This window comes from Etheostoma cragini, chromosome 17 (genome assembly GCF_013103735.1).
Source record: "Etheostoma cragini isolate CJK2018 chromosome 17, CSU_Ecrag_1.0, whole genome shotgun sequence".
Lineage (NCBI taxonomy): Eukaryota > Metazoa > Chordata > Actinopteri > Perciformes > Percidae > Etheostoma > Etheostoma cragini.
The window spans coordinates 2,463,550-2,478,597 of NC_048423.1; the positions used below are offsets into that span (position 1 = coordinate 2,463,550).

Sequence of the window (15,048 nt, forward strand, 5' to 3'; positions counted from 1 at the left end):
CCCCCCCCCCCCCCCCCCCGACTCACCCATCCACCATCCCCCCCCATCTTTCCACAACCTTGTTTCAGCTCAGTAAATAAACTATCCATCATCGTTAGCCATCTGGCATCTTAGCCTATCAGGAGCCTGGGAAAGCTGTTACCGGGTGTCATAGGATGTGGCGGCTTGCCGGATAGGGCCAATTGCCTCTGAAAGATTACGGCTTTAAACAAGGCTGTACATGTGTATTATGTTAGCTGAGCGTGTGGTGAGCGAGCGGCTGATATTCCAATGGGGAAAAAAGCATTTGAACGCAGCCGCGATTAATTAAACCAAGCGCTTTTGTATACAAGCTTTGATTGATATTCCATTTCCAGAGAGGATAAAAGGAGACGTTTGGTTGCCATGTAAGTGAGACCGATTCAAAAGTGTTGTGGTGTGTGTGTGTGTGTGTCTCATTTAATCCCCCCAAAGCCCAGGCCTGCTGGAAAAAGGAACGATTGAGTTTGCATTTGGTTTTGTTTGTGTGAGTGAGAGAGATATACTTCCTCATTGATGCTGCCAGGTGTTGCATGTTACATTATGTTTGTAAAAGTGTGTATGATGTCTTCGTGGAGGGGGTGTTAAAACACACAAATTGTACATGCTGTATACGTATATTTATAGACAGGGAAATGTACATGTAAAAAAAAAGGCTTTTTTATTTTCACTGTATTACTGGTATTCTGAAACAGTGGTGAAGGCCGAAATTGTATTTTAGGCGGGCCAGAACAAAAGTGAGTGGGCAATCTTTTCCCGGAAAAAACACAGAATTTTACATTCCAACAAACTGCATTACAACGGCAATAACAGCAAAACACTGTCTATGCAACATGCTCAACCAACGTAGTTCAATCTACAATGGCTGTACACAACAGTATAGACAGAACAACACAAAACCGGACTGTTCTAGCTGTTCTATTATTCACCTTTACCCACTTAAGTCATTAAATCCTTTCTAGTGATTATCTAGGAAAAATCTCATTGTGTAAATAACATTTTCTTAAAGCACTAATAGTCAACACGACAATATTGTCGCAATATCAACATCGGGGTATTTGGTCAGGAATAAAGTGATATTTCATTTGCTCTATAACTCCGAGCCCCATATACACCCAAACAGCAGAGAATAGGTGAACCTACTGCATGACATAGATCATATCAGAAAAAAGTTGCACATGTAACATTTCTCTCAAGCATTTATTACAGCATTCTTGCTTCAGAACGAGGGTCAGATCACAAGCAGCAAACCAAAGAATGAAAACCTCCGACCAAGCACTGTTGGAGTTGAGAAAGCTCATGTCAGACACTGTGTTGGCCGCATGGCAGTGGCAGAAGGATCAAAGAAAACAAAAGAGAGTTAAGTCATTTTCTTTAATGCAGGTAAAAAAAAAAAGAAATGTGTTTCAGCTAGAAGCCGTCGTCAGGATTCAAGACTGTGAGAGACCAGAGACAGTGTGATGGTGAGGGAGAAGGTGAAGATGGACTCACATTAAACACACAACTAGTCCTAGTTGTGTGTCCTGCTACTACTAGCAACTAGTCCTGCTACTATTTCTTTTTTTTGTACACACCTTTGAGTTTTTTTGGATTATATCTGGACGGGCCAGTGCTGCCCTGGCCCATTATAGCTACGCGACTAAAATGACCATTATGTCACTAATATACTGATATACATTTATTTTTTACAGACACCACCACAAGTTTTTGAGTCCACTTTGTTTTCTGTATTGATTTTAGCAGGTGTGAAACCCCCCCCCCCCCCCGGCCGAAACACATGTAATTCTCTGTTTACATATCTCTGTGTGAGTGAGTTAATTCTCCAAGCTGCAGGCAGAGTGAAGGGAAAACAACACACTTGAAAACCAATGTTTTGTCAGAGAGAGAGAGACACACACAGCTTTGTTGATGCCGTCACACACTGGGGGTAATGTGTTACATTAGATAGACCGTTTGACAATTTCTCAGCTGTGTCTAACTCACTGATCATACAGTCATTGTTAAGGGAAGGTGGAGGTGTAAGTGCCATGTGACCGGAAGGTGGACTTCCATGGTTTTTGTGTTTTAAGGCAGTGCTTACTTTGCCCTCATGCTTGAATTTTAATCGGAAACCAGAGCAAGAGGATGCTAGTGTACTCGTCAAGAACAGCGACAGCGAACATCAAGGTGTAAACAGCAGTCAGACGTGGACCCAACCACAGGTAAAGTCAGGAGATGAATTCCGATGAAAACTATAACTGTAGCAGACAAAAAAAAAAAATTGTTATAATACACAATTGTGAACCCTGACAAAGGATATGCATTTAACATTCTGCAAGTAGCAGCACATAAATCATCCACCCAAAGGAAAGGTTCAAATCAAGATCATAAGCTTTTAAATTCCTGTTGGCAGTACAGACATGATGATGTATGAGGAGGTCATCATTTGAATATCTAGAGTTATTCATATACAATTCAAGTGAAATTTTAGAAGCGGCATGATTACATATGTGACCCCGGTAGCTGTGTTAACTGGAGCGCTAGCTAATGGTATTGTAGGGTCTCCCAAGGCAAATTGGTCTTAAGGGGCAAGAAGAACAAGGAAACGGGGGCCTCCTCCTGGAGCCAGACCTGGCAAAGGAGCTCGCCACCGAGTACTCTGGCGGCTGGGCCATGACCTGTGGGCCTGGTCATGCATCACTTGAGGAATTCTAAAGGAAATTAAGAAGTAACTTGATAACAGGTAACAGAAGACCAAAAACATTTCCCAATATGTGACTGCTTGATCTGATAAATGTGAGGTTGAACTGGTTACATTTGATGTTCCGTTAACAACTGTATTCCTTTAGTGATTGTTTAATAATAGAATTATTCACCCCATTGATTCCTTCTCTCTAAAATAAGGCACTCACGAGCTTCCGGCTCACAGCAAAGCTACAAACACATCTTGTGTTGGGAACTGAAACATTATGAATCATATTCTACAAGTTCCCCTTAGAGACAGCGAGTAGTTGTGTGAAGTTCACCTAAATTCATCTTCAGGCCGGGTGGAGGCATCCAGAGCTCAGCTTAACAATGAGGCAACATGAAATGATTTTTATAGCACGGTGCTATAAAACGGATCATCTGGACAACACTACATCCTCATCACAGCTTTGTTTTCAGCCCATCCTCAATAAATTCCAGACTGATGTAAAGCCTGACGTCTATAACGGCACCATGGAGTCTCATAGTTTGGATTGTGTCGGTGGCAGAAGACATTCTCCTTTCTTTTACTTAAGCAAAATTGGCAATAGTACAGTGTAGGGACTCGAGACCCGGTTGTATCAGGACTCGCTTCCACATTTCTCAAAACCTAAAAATCAATAAGGTCCCGAGATTATCAATACTGCTATCGAGACTAGTGGATCATATAACGTTATGTCTAAAAATAGATACAGGGCAAAACGGAAAAATGATTTACGAGCACAGTTTGTGCGTTAAGACCACAGGTTCAGACCAGCCAATCTACTGCAAATCATACACAACGTAGTCAGACTGGCTGCCGAGAGCAACGCTCTGTGGGCCGCTGAATCTAATGGTTAACCCTATGAGCCCGAGCTGGTCATATACGACAAACCGCAAATATACGTAAAATAAGTTAATTAAAGGAAAGACAGAGGTTCAGTGACATATTTTAAAAACTATATATTTAGCATTTTTGTCAATCAACGGCCTACCTGTGAGTGCTGCTATCCAATCGCGGCTCTCCCAGTGTTAGTTCTAAGGAGGGAACATGAGGGGGCTTGCTAATGTCTTGTGTTAATTCCACAAGACTTTGGGAAAGGTGTTTGGCTTTATAAATATTAGATTATTTTCAAATTTCACCCACCTTGATGTGCATGAACATAGCTGTTTGCCAATGTGTGTGTTTCCCATTTGAATGGTCAGCGTATGAGGCGGCTGCTGGTTCTGTTGGGACTTCAGCTTCAATTTTGATTACATTATTCTCTAATCGGTTTCATATTATGTCGTGGATACATCCTTCGACAGCATACTGCAGTCCCTTTGGTCTTGCTCTTTCAGATATTTCACCTGCTTATCCAGGGCCAGGGCGAACATCCCCCCCACCCCCGTAATTCGACCACTGCATCCAAGATTAATGTACTCAAGTCCATAACTAATGAATTTTCGGTCAGTTATCGCCGCTAGCTTTAATGCTAACCGCCATCTTGATTTTCCAGGTTGCTCTTGGAGACCATTCTGACCAACCAAAAGCTTGTTTACGTCTTGTCAACCAATGGAAGGCTGGTCCATCCTTGCAGAGGAAACAAAATTTGCAAATAGTGAAGAGGAATCACCCAAGGGCAGAATAGTTTGATTTGACCATAAGTTGTCCTTTGGGTTTAGAGAGCAATAACAGCAACAGAGACAGAAAACAATCAATGACAATCAATCAACAATCACAGACTGCGATACCAGCAATAATAGTTCTGTTAAGAGTAATGAATTGTTGTCTCGTCTTTCCGCCAAATAACAGAAAAAGAATCAATATTGTTAGCGATAAAGACTTGGATTGTTAGCAGTCTTGAAAATGTTTTCAATAATCAATAAAAATGTACGATCTCCATCCGTATACAAGACATGAAAAAGTCACGCCTTCAAAATGTACTCAAAAATACCAAAGGTGTGAGTAAAAGTGCAGTACTTGTAAATGTACTTGATTGGTTTACACCCATGCATTGTGTAGCATTTCTTTGCTTTGATGAAAACTATTTTACATTCCTTGTTGTCTGAAATAGATCAGACATCTCCCCTTTCCTCTGTTGTTGACTCCTTCAACAAACATAAGAGATTAAACTGAGATGATCTTGTTTGGCGAAGCTTTTTGCACGCTCCCCTAATGTGCATCAAGACCAGCTTATATCTGTTACATTACCTCTCATTAATACAACAACAGTTTTGTTTTTCTGTGTGAACATATGCGAAATGTCTTCCAGTAAGCATGCTGCTAAGCGCTTTTTCCTTCCATCGTTTTGTCCGTGCTGGTATGATTTACCAGCCATCTGACGATTCAGCCTGTCGGCTCTCATCCGTGGATGTTACTAACGCTGCATGATGCTTGTGGATCTCAGCTGTGCAAATATTTTATGTCAGATCATTTTCTGGTTGGAATTACCCAGACTGAAATATAAAAATCTGTGCACAGAAATAAATGAAAAGGAAAGCAATTGTTGGTTTTTTTAACAGTTAGGGGAATTATAGTAAACAATGTGTACTATGGCCTAAACAGAATATGCCATCTGTACGTGACTGAGAGTCTTCCTCCTCTGTATATTGTTACAAAATAAATGTCAGCTTGCTCAGACGAAGACAACAGACAACCAGTACACACTCAGTCTTTTATATGTTCATATGGATTAATACAATCTACCTTATTCTGGTGTGTGTGTGTTTTTTTTTAAAGGTTGTTTTTGGGGGGTTTTCCGCCTTTAATGGACACTACAGCCAGGTGAGAAAGGGTAGAGAGAGAGGGAAGACATGCAGGAATCCGTCAGACCCGAACCCCAGACCTCCGCATCGACGCACAAATGTCTACGTAATTGTGCGCCTGCTCTACCAGCTGAGCCAACCCGGCCACTTATTCTAGTCATGTTAATGTCAGACAGAGTGTGTGGGTTGGGGAAGTTAATTAAAACAGCTTCTAAAGGAAAACGTGTATTCAAGATAATTCAACTTAAATACATTGTTAACTTAAACACACATATACATAAATAAACATAAAATAAATATTTGCACATTAATTGGCAGCAAGGCTGAGTGGTGTCGTCTATCTCTCTGAACACATCCATGGTTTGACACAGACGGGTACGGGAAACTCAACATGCCTCACTTGTTTTTCTTTGTTAACTTTATACTTAAATAATTAAACAGTGCAGTTAATTATTTTTTCTTCACCAGTCACTGTTGTAGAAGCACAAAATGAATGCAACAACACATTTTAAAGTGAATGTGTTGCACTCGATTACAAAAGTTAAAAGCTTGTTCCCAAAATCAAAGTCTAAGCACAGAACTGCAATTAAAGTGAAAGAATTTATTACAATAAAATAAAGCAATATCATTTAGGATAAGCCACAACTAGGGCACTGGGCCTAACGAGATCTCACAGACTCAAGCAATACAAAAGGGTTTGAAGCCCAAGCACAGAGCTGCTGTCAGACTCCCCCGAGGCTGAACCTTCGAATCCAGTTTGTTTATAATGACTTCTGGGTAGAAGACGCCTGTCTCCCGTACAGACACTTTAACAGTGCTGCAAACACAGGGAGGAGAGCACGCATGGATATAATCTCATCTCATTCATCTAAAATACATGTTTGATCCTTTCACATCTCAACACTTTCAACGTTAGATTTGAGACCTAGAGCCAGACCGATACATCGGCGGGCCGATTTTATCGGCCCATGTTAGGCATTTCCCAATCTATCTGTTTCGGCATTCACATATTCATTCATCAGAATAATTTATAATGACAAATAAATGTTTCTGATAAATGAGTATTTAAAAAATAAAAAAAGACTGTCAACCATGTTATGAGCATTGATGTTAGTTGGTTGGCCCAGTTTGTCCACCAGAGGACGCTCTACAACGTCCCTGTTGGCAACACTGATAATGTGTCTTTGTTCAAAGGACTTTTAGTTTCATATCTTAAGTTTGTATTTTTATCCATTATATTCATCAGACCTTTAACATTTGATGTTCCTCTTTTCTGTGTTGACAAAAAAAAAAAATCATATTATTTTGGTGAGAACTCATAAATAATTACAAGTAACTAATGTTAGGGAAATCTGTTTTGTAACGTGTTTCTGATTTTTAAGAAAACCAAATATTTGTATTTGTATCAGCCTTAAAAATCCTTCATCGGTCGGGCTCTCTTTGAGAACTAATGTACTAAAGAAAATGAAAGCAGCCGACTGCTGTTTGTAACGCTAGATCTGGTTGATCAATGACGCTAGCAAAGCAACCCAGTACAGAAAATAAGCACAGCAGCAACAAAACATAGGTGTTTAACTATATATCGTAAATATAACGTTACACTTAGGGTTGAAAATGACAAAGGAAATAAACAAGTTTGTCAATTTCACATATCTCAGCCATTCAAATTAAAGGCCACATGTCCGCCTGGGAGTATGTTTCGTTGCTAGCGTGACGTCTCAGTGATTCGGTGAATACACTGACACTCAGTGATCTTTGAAGACAAGCACACACTCTCACAGCGACAAAGAACACAAGAGAAAGTACACCAGGGTTAGTATGTGACAAGTTTGAAGTTTACAAAGTAGAGCTTCGTCACAGTTGGAGTTTTACATGGCAACAAATTATACTCCTAAAGGGGAAAAAACCCGGCAGGAGGCTATTGTTCAGAAACAGAGATTTTAAATGGTATTCTCCCAACAAATTGCCATTGGTTGAACCATTTCTTATTCCCTTCTCCTCTTCAAATACCTCGCTAAAACCAGACACATTTTGGTCACAGCATGGGTTCCCTAAAGAGGTAAAGATTTTGTTCTCAGCTTCGAAGGATTTGAGGGACAAGAGACGGAGCAACCAGAAACACAAAAAGATGCCTCATATTTAAAACAAAAGTCCCGTTGGTGGATATCCTCAAACAAATCACAGCTTGGCTTATTTGCAAGAAATGTGAATTCTGCATATAATTGCAAGAAAACAACCACATACTTGACACATGTGTGACTAACTGTGTGAAAGTAGATTTTGTGTGATGATTGGTGCAAGCTGTATTTGGGTGAGGGCAGTCTGGACAAACACGTGCTTATCAGGTTCTTCTAGGTAAAGGTCCCATGACATGGTGCTCTTTGGATGCTTTCATAAAGGCCTAAGTGGTCGCTTAATACTGTATCTGAAGTCTCTTTCCCAAAATTCAGCCTTGGTGCAGAATTACAGCCACTAGACAATGAGCTTTTCATAGGATGTGTCATTTCTGTGTCTGTAGCTATTGAGGAGGGGGGGGTTAAAGTTGGAGGCTGGGGGTGTGGCCTTGACCAACTGCCACTTTGCTCATTTGAAAGCCATGATGTCTCTCTCTCATGGGGGGGCAAAATTCTCTGGGTGGGCAAAGCAGAGAAAGGGGAGGTAACCTTGCCCCTTATGACCTCATAAGGAGCAAGATTCCAGATCATGGACTCGGTTTACACCTATCACCAGTTCTAGCTGTAGGGGGACCATAGGCAGGCTGGGGGAACTCATATTAAAGTAAAAAAACATCATAAAGTGAAATATTCGTGCCATGGGACCTTTAAGTTGTTCATGAATCATTAGTTTTAAAACAACAATGGCCTCCAATGTGAAAATGTGTGCATACACTTAGAATTTACGATTGGTTCCTAATGGATTCACTCACGACAAACTTTCTTTCTTTTGTTGATGTCGCTTCACTGGAGCGGTTTGTGTTGTTTGGGCTGAGGATTTGTCCACAGTAATGATGTCACCACTCGAGGTCATGGGTAAGGGATGAATGGAGGTTTGAGGGAGTGATGAGAGGACAGAGAACGAGGCCGGACCAAGGTCAAAGTAAAGCGAGAGATCTTCCTGTGATTTGATTGCTTCCATTTCTGGAATGGACTTAAGAGTTCAGTCACAGCAGCAGGTGGATTTCTTTGCTCCAACTTTAAGGAAAGCTTGTTGCATGCTTGTCTACTTAGGGTCAAAGCAATCATTTACAACTGAACCATTATCCTGCAACTCTGACAGGAATGTTAGGTTATTGATTCTGTGGGTTTGCCCATTATTTAGCAGAATATCTCAACAATCTGTCACCCGATTTTAGCTAACACAGCTTTCTACAGAACTTAGGTGGCAATGGCAGTACTTAGTCCCCACTTAGTCACACTTTATTATCTCTGCTCGGACTTAAAAGGTTATTAAAAAGTTCAATTTTGAACATCAAAAGCAATGTACCTTTTTACATACTTACTGTAAATATCTTATTGTTTATTTTATGTTGGTATATCTTATTTGAACTTACACTACTTTGTTTAGATTCTCATTTTCCTTAATTAGTTCCTATTTTTCTGATACATAATTTATTAGCACTGTTGGAGGAAGCCTGAGACCTGAGATATTTATTGCCAACAACTGCTTCCCTGTAGTTATTGTGCACATGATGAATAAAGACATTGAGAAGTACCCATATTTAACCCAAAATTCATCAGAAATTCACCTGACAGACAAACAAGACCCATCGCTTCTGACTTATTTGGTGTGTACCAAATTCAAACTGCAGTGTTCACTGCTCAACCAAACCACACTCATTTAACCATTAGAAGAATGTTTTTGTTTCAAAAGAAGAATTCAGTCCACTGATCCCTTCTTCTTTCTACTCTTAACCCCAATTTCCACCGGATGCGTAACGTCTGTTGATCTGCTCCGGAACGGCGGAGTTTCTATTTTTGCCGGACGCCGGAGAGCTCCGCAGCACGGCAGATAGTGCGGGACAGGACGTCGAGCACAGAAACAAAATAAAACATCCGGTTAATTTTCAAAATAAAATAGACCATGCTCACGGCGGATCAGATTTCCCTGCACTACACCTTAAAAACACAGCACAGCGTTGTTTCCCCTCTACTCCTCTGTGTACAGCGACCCGGCGGTATTAAATGTCCAAGTGAAGCTCATAACAGTTTCCACACGTCCTTTCCCTCTGTCTTATCTTCCACGCTGCTCTCTCGTGGGCCAGAAACACCACGAGTTATCTCTTCGAAGAAATAAATGATGTACTTGGGAATGCAGTTATTAAGTTACACAAAATGTCAAGAGACTCTTTTAGGATGTAACCTGAGCCGTGAGTAGAGACGCTGTTTTGCAGATTTTGCAGATATCTGGGACTCCGAATAATACCGAGAAAAATTGGGTGGAAATTAAACTGTTGAGTTTTCCATGCTGACATTTAAAGTTCTGTTTATCTACTAAGATGAATGTTTAGCTGATAATGTTTCTCCGCCTCCCTCTGTCCTCCCTCCACTGCATCTCTTTCTTTTTATCTACCTTCATAAATGTAGGGTCTTGTTAAATATTTATTTTAACCTAAAATATGATCTTCTAGTGCTTATTTCATCCTGTTGTCAATGCAAATCAACCTATTTCAAGAATTTCCCTGAAGATTTCTGATTTATAGCACTTAATGTCTTCATAAGATCAAGGTTTTTCGCAGGTTAAACACCACTTAGAAAAATATTAAAATTCAGCTCCACCTCTCAGCTACAAAACTGTTGCTCTTCAACCTCCAAGTCACATGTTGGTGCCGTCAACCTACTCTTCCATCTTTGTCTCCCTGTTAAGCTGTCTATTAAAATTCAGGCTGCAGTCACAATCAGTAGCACAAGGGTCTCATTTGAACCATAATCATTACTTCTGCTAATCCATATCTCTGTCCCTCCTTCCCTCATCATCTCCTCTTGCCCACCCTTTTCCTCACTTTCTTTCCCTGAACTCCAATTAAAAATCAAGTCATGATTTAGCCTCAAACAACTAAAGCGAGTCTGTATTTATCCCTCCATCTATTATTATCTCAACTAAAGAGAAACAAACTCAGCGTTCTCCCTCAGCATGATCTATGGACATTAATTAACTCTCCTGGCTCCTCTCCCCCTCCCCCCCTCTCTTAAATTAAATATCAGGATGTGATCTTGACAAGCTTAGTTTACCATCTCTCTATCCTTGCTCTCTCTCTCGCTCTCTCTCTCTCTCTCTCTCTCTCTCACATTCAGTTGTGTTCTGTCTAAAGCCAGCTAAAACATCGGTTTCCAAAGCTGCATTAATATGTAATTTTATTGTTGCAATTTATATTGTAATATAATTAAGGGATGATATTATATACATGGTATTATATAAATAAATTAAATTAAAATGTAGGCTACTTGCTACAGGTGGAGAGGGCCAAAGTATTAAATAAATGTACATAATTGAGCCAAACCCTTTATGAGGCTTATTTTCCATTTGCTAGGCTGAGGTAATAACACAATACAAACACTGATTAATTAAATTATCAAGTGCCGACTTGAATCAAAATAATTGTAAACAAGTGTCTTTCTGCAACATGAGCCTCTGCCTGGTGCAGGTCTGCAGGGAGAGGCCTCTCTCTGCTGGCACACTGGACCAAGGAACCAGGCAGGCTACCGAGGCCAGTTGGCCTCGCTGGTAATGTAAGGCTGTTAACAAAAGTCACTCCTCCGTAACCACTTTCTTAAGCCAAGTGGTGTCTTACCTGTACGCATTTTGAGCTACCCTTGTGTATGTCTATGCTCTATACAGCAGACGTAAACATGTGTTGCGTGTTATTGGGAGAAGAAAGCAGCGGTTGAGAAACGTGACACGCGAGTTGGGTTTAGGAAAGGAAGAAACGGGGTTGGCTTTAGTAAAAGAAGATAGCGACGGTTGAGTTACGGAAACGTGACACGCGAGACACGTTCCCCGGGGTGAAAGTCCCGTGTTTCACCCATTCACCACCCCGACCAACCTCCCTACGTAGAGTTTTGCCTTTTCATCCTTCTCACTACGGCGTACATTCACACGCCATCCCAAGGGATTGTAAATCAATGGAGGCCAAACGGCGTTGATAAACACGCTAAAAAGTGAGTATGCGTCTTGATAACACGCCAATAACAGCATACGAATTGGCGTGTCATACACACGCCATTTCATGAGATCAGTCTGCTATGGAAGGAGATTACTCTTGTACTCCTCCTTCCTGTATTTGCTCTTCTACTTCTGTCATTTCCCTTTCTTTCCCCCCATTAGATAAAGAGTTAAAGTCTTATTCAATCCCCTCCCGTCCCTCTTTGTCTTAAAATTCAGCTTATGGTCCTTTCTTTAATCAATGTACCGGTGGTCGTTGTGGTTACGGGAAACAATGTCATCCTTCCACATCATTATAAGACAATAATGGACTAATCCTTCCCCCCCCTCTCCCTCCTTTTGGGTCTCCTATCTCGACTTGACTGGGCTTGATTAATTCATGCAGTACCTGTTGAACCTGGGGACACATTATTTAAAACAATCTCCATCCCTCCCTTCTTCTCTTTCTTTTTACTGCCCCCTGAATGAGGACTCTCTTCAGTGACTTAACATGATCATTTAAACTGGAAAATAAGACACTGAAGCTTGACTTGATACAACGGAAATTAAAGGTTTGGCTCACAACTTTGTGGACTTTTCTAGTCCGCATTTAAATCCATTACACCAGTCTATATCAGTGTCTTCTGTGGAAAATATACATTTTAGGAAAACCTATTATGTCTATTAGGGGTGGGGGGGAAATTATTGAAAATCATAGTTATGATAATTTTTTTTTTTTGCGACAATTTTAAAATCGATTCTTATCCTCAGAATCAAATTTTTTTTTAATAAATGTTTTACCTAAATATTTTCTGCTTATAGTGTACCGCTGACCACGACTACATCAGATCCATATCCAGCAAAACAGAGAGAAAGCAGAAAATCCACACCATGTCCTAGCTGGGGAAGATCTGTCCCCCAGGAAGTCTGATCACGCCATTCTTTGTCCTCTCTAGAGGAGGACTTAGATATCAGGCCCCCTTTTCTAGCTGAATGATTTCCTGATTATAAGCTTATTTTTATCTCCTAGATACTATTAAATATGTTCAATAAAACTCCAACATATGTCCACGTAGACATGAGAATGCCATGATGTATGTTATGTAACTTCATCCCTGACAATGTGCCTTGCTTTTCTTAAAGGTTTGAGATTACAAAATCCTTTATCTTTAATCTTTTTATTTTAATGAATAGCCGTGCTAGTAATGTTTGTATTCTTTTTGTTGCGATAACTGCCTATTTGTCAGTAATGGGAGATGTGCGAATTAGAATGCTTATAGTTAAGATGAGAAAAACTAGGGTCAGAAAATGTTATGAGAGGAGAAATGCCCCCCTCCTCCGGATGGAGGATGACCTTTTAAACTGAACTCCAAAAACTCTTTTGGGCTCTTCTCTTCTATTCTTTTTGTTCTCCACACTTCTGCTTCTTCACTTTCTTCTTTGCATTTCGTCTCCTTTGTTTTCTTCGCCTGCGACGCCCCGTTGCTGTCTCTTCTATCGGACAGTTTCTTCTGTCCTTTGTCTCCACGACACAAGCTGTGCCAAACTCAGACTGATCACCTCCATCCATCCATCCATCCATCCATCCATCTTCATCCGCTTATCCGGAATCGGGTCGCGGGGGCAGCAGCTCCAGCAGGGGACCCCAAACTTCCCTTTCCCGAGCCACATCAACCAGCTCCGACTGGGGGATCCCGAGGCGTTCCCAGGCCAGGTTGGAGATATAATCTCTCCACCTAGTCCTGGGTCTTCCCCGAGGCCTCTTCCCATCCTTACCAGATGCCCGAACCACCTCAACTGGCTCCTTTCGACGCGAAGGAGCAGCGGCTCTACTCCGAGCTCCTCTCGGATGACTGAGCTTCTCACCCTATCTCTAAGGGAGACGCCAGCCCCCCTCCTGAGGAAACCCATTTTGGCCGCTTGTACCCTGGATCTCGTTCTTAATCGGTCATGACCCAGCCTTCATGACCATAGGTGATGATCACCTGAGTTTTTTTTAAATGACGCGTTGAAGAAGCTTGCAGGAGAAAGTCCTAGTACACCGAACAATCCTCCTCTCCATCGCTGCGTTCCGACTCATCCGAAGTGTCGGAACCCAACGGACCCGCACCAACACGACGATCACCATCTGGCGGTGATCCAACTCTTCATCTGCAGAGAGAACGAAACGACCAAGCGAAGTCGCTACGAGGGAATTCGCCGGAGGCCAAGCTCCATCACCATGGCAACACCCACCGCTTCCTCCCCTACATCATCCGCTCCGGGCTGTCTCTCATCCCTCCAGCCATCCTGGCTTCCTAGTATGGCAAACACTGTATTACTCATGAAAGGGATGACGCTCACTGGGTTGTTTAGGAAGGTTTAGGGGGAATATAGAGCTTTATTGTGTAAAAATCACCCACAAATTGGTGAATCTGCTTCTAAATAGAGGTTTCATTTATTGTTTTCATGTGATAATTCTGTGTTAACGCCATACTATACATTCTCATTTTATTCAGTGCTTATTATGTGGATTTTTAGTATCCAATGGTTAATACATTCTTCATTTATAAAGAACCTGTATGAGTATATTAAACTTCATCTCTGCAACGAGATACCTCCACATTCTGAAACTGAACTAAGGCAAATGTTATCAGCACCCTCTTCTCTGGGAGTGGTGCCCCGAATTTAATCTGTTTCAAACATTAACTTCTGCTGATAACTACATCGAGTGCAGGCATTCTATGATCTATATATATTACATTAATTAATTTCAATTAAGAACCTATGTACCATACGAAAAAACAAAGAAATTGATGGCAGTGAAACAGAAATTGAGATCCAGCATATATGCTCTTTCTACACAAATGGAAGTCTTTCTCAAATTCTATTCGCTGACGTGATTTTCTCTGAAAGCACACAGTTATAATTATTCTTCATCCCCAAAATCTCATCTTAAATTTATCTCATATGCCTAACTTAAAAGTTACTTTGGCATTACTGACTTTTGGACAGAACAACCAGCCAACAAAGAGTACAAAAGTCCCAGAGTAAAAGCAGAATGCGGCACGAGAACTGTTCCAACGCACGCCAGGTCACGTTCACTCATATTTCTACCAGTGTGTCTAATTACAGAGTGAGCAATCGATATACTTTAGAGGATTGGAGTCTAAGTGTCCCCCAGCCCCTTACAGAGTGTCATGGAGAGCTGCAGTCAGCCGAGAAACATGTCCTCACCGAAGCAAGTTATGAGATTTTGGGCAGAATCGATAACAACGAAAAAAAAGGATAAAACTGGGTCCGGGACGAAAAAAGGGCTGAAGTTAGTTCTTTAGAGAGGAATACTAATCTGACTCTTAAAAGGCACAGAGTGACCTCTACAGTACAGACACTCACAAACACAGATGAACTGTTTTTTTCAGCTGAGACCACAGGTGCAGTGATGTTCCTACTGCTGAAACA

The 15,048-nt window shown here is 41.1% G+C and overlaps 1 long non-coding RNA gene across 1 annotated transcript; it reads right to left on the reverse strand.

Annotated features, from left to right (window-relative positions):
- Positions 1-3,857: 3,857 nt before the first annotated feature.
- On the reverse strand, positions 3,858-14,036 carry LOC117960331. Its single transcript, XR_004660119.1, has 3 exons — positions 14,006-14,036; positions 8,048-8,051; positions 3,858-4,074 (listed from the first exon to the last, which is right to left on the reverse strand). It is a non-coding gene; the product is annotated as an uncharacterized LOC117960331 (long non-coding RNA).
- Between the last annotated feature and the right edge of the window lie 1,012 nt (positions 14,037-15,048).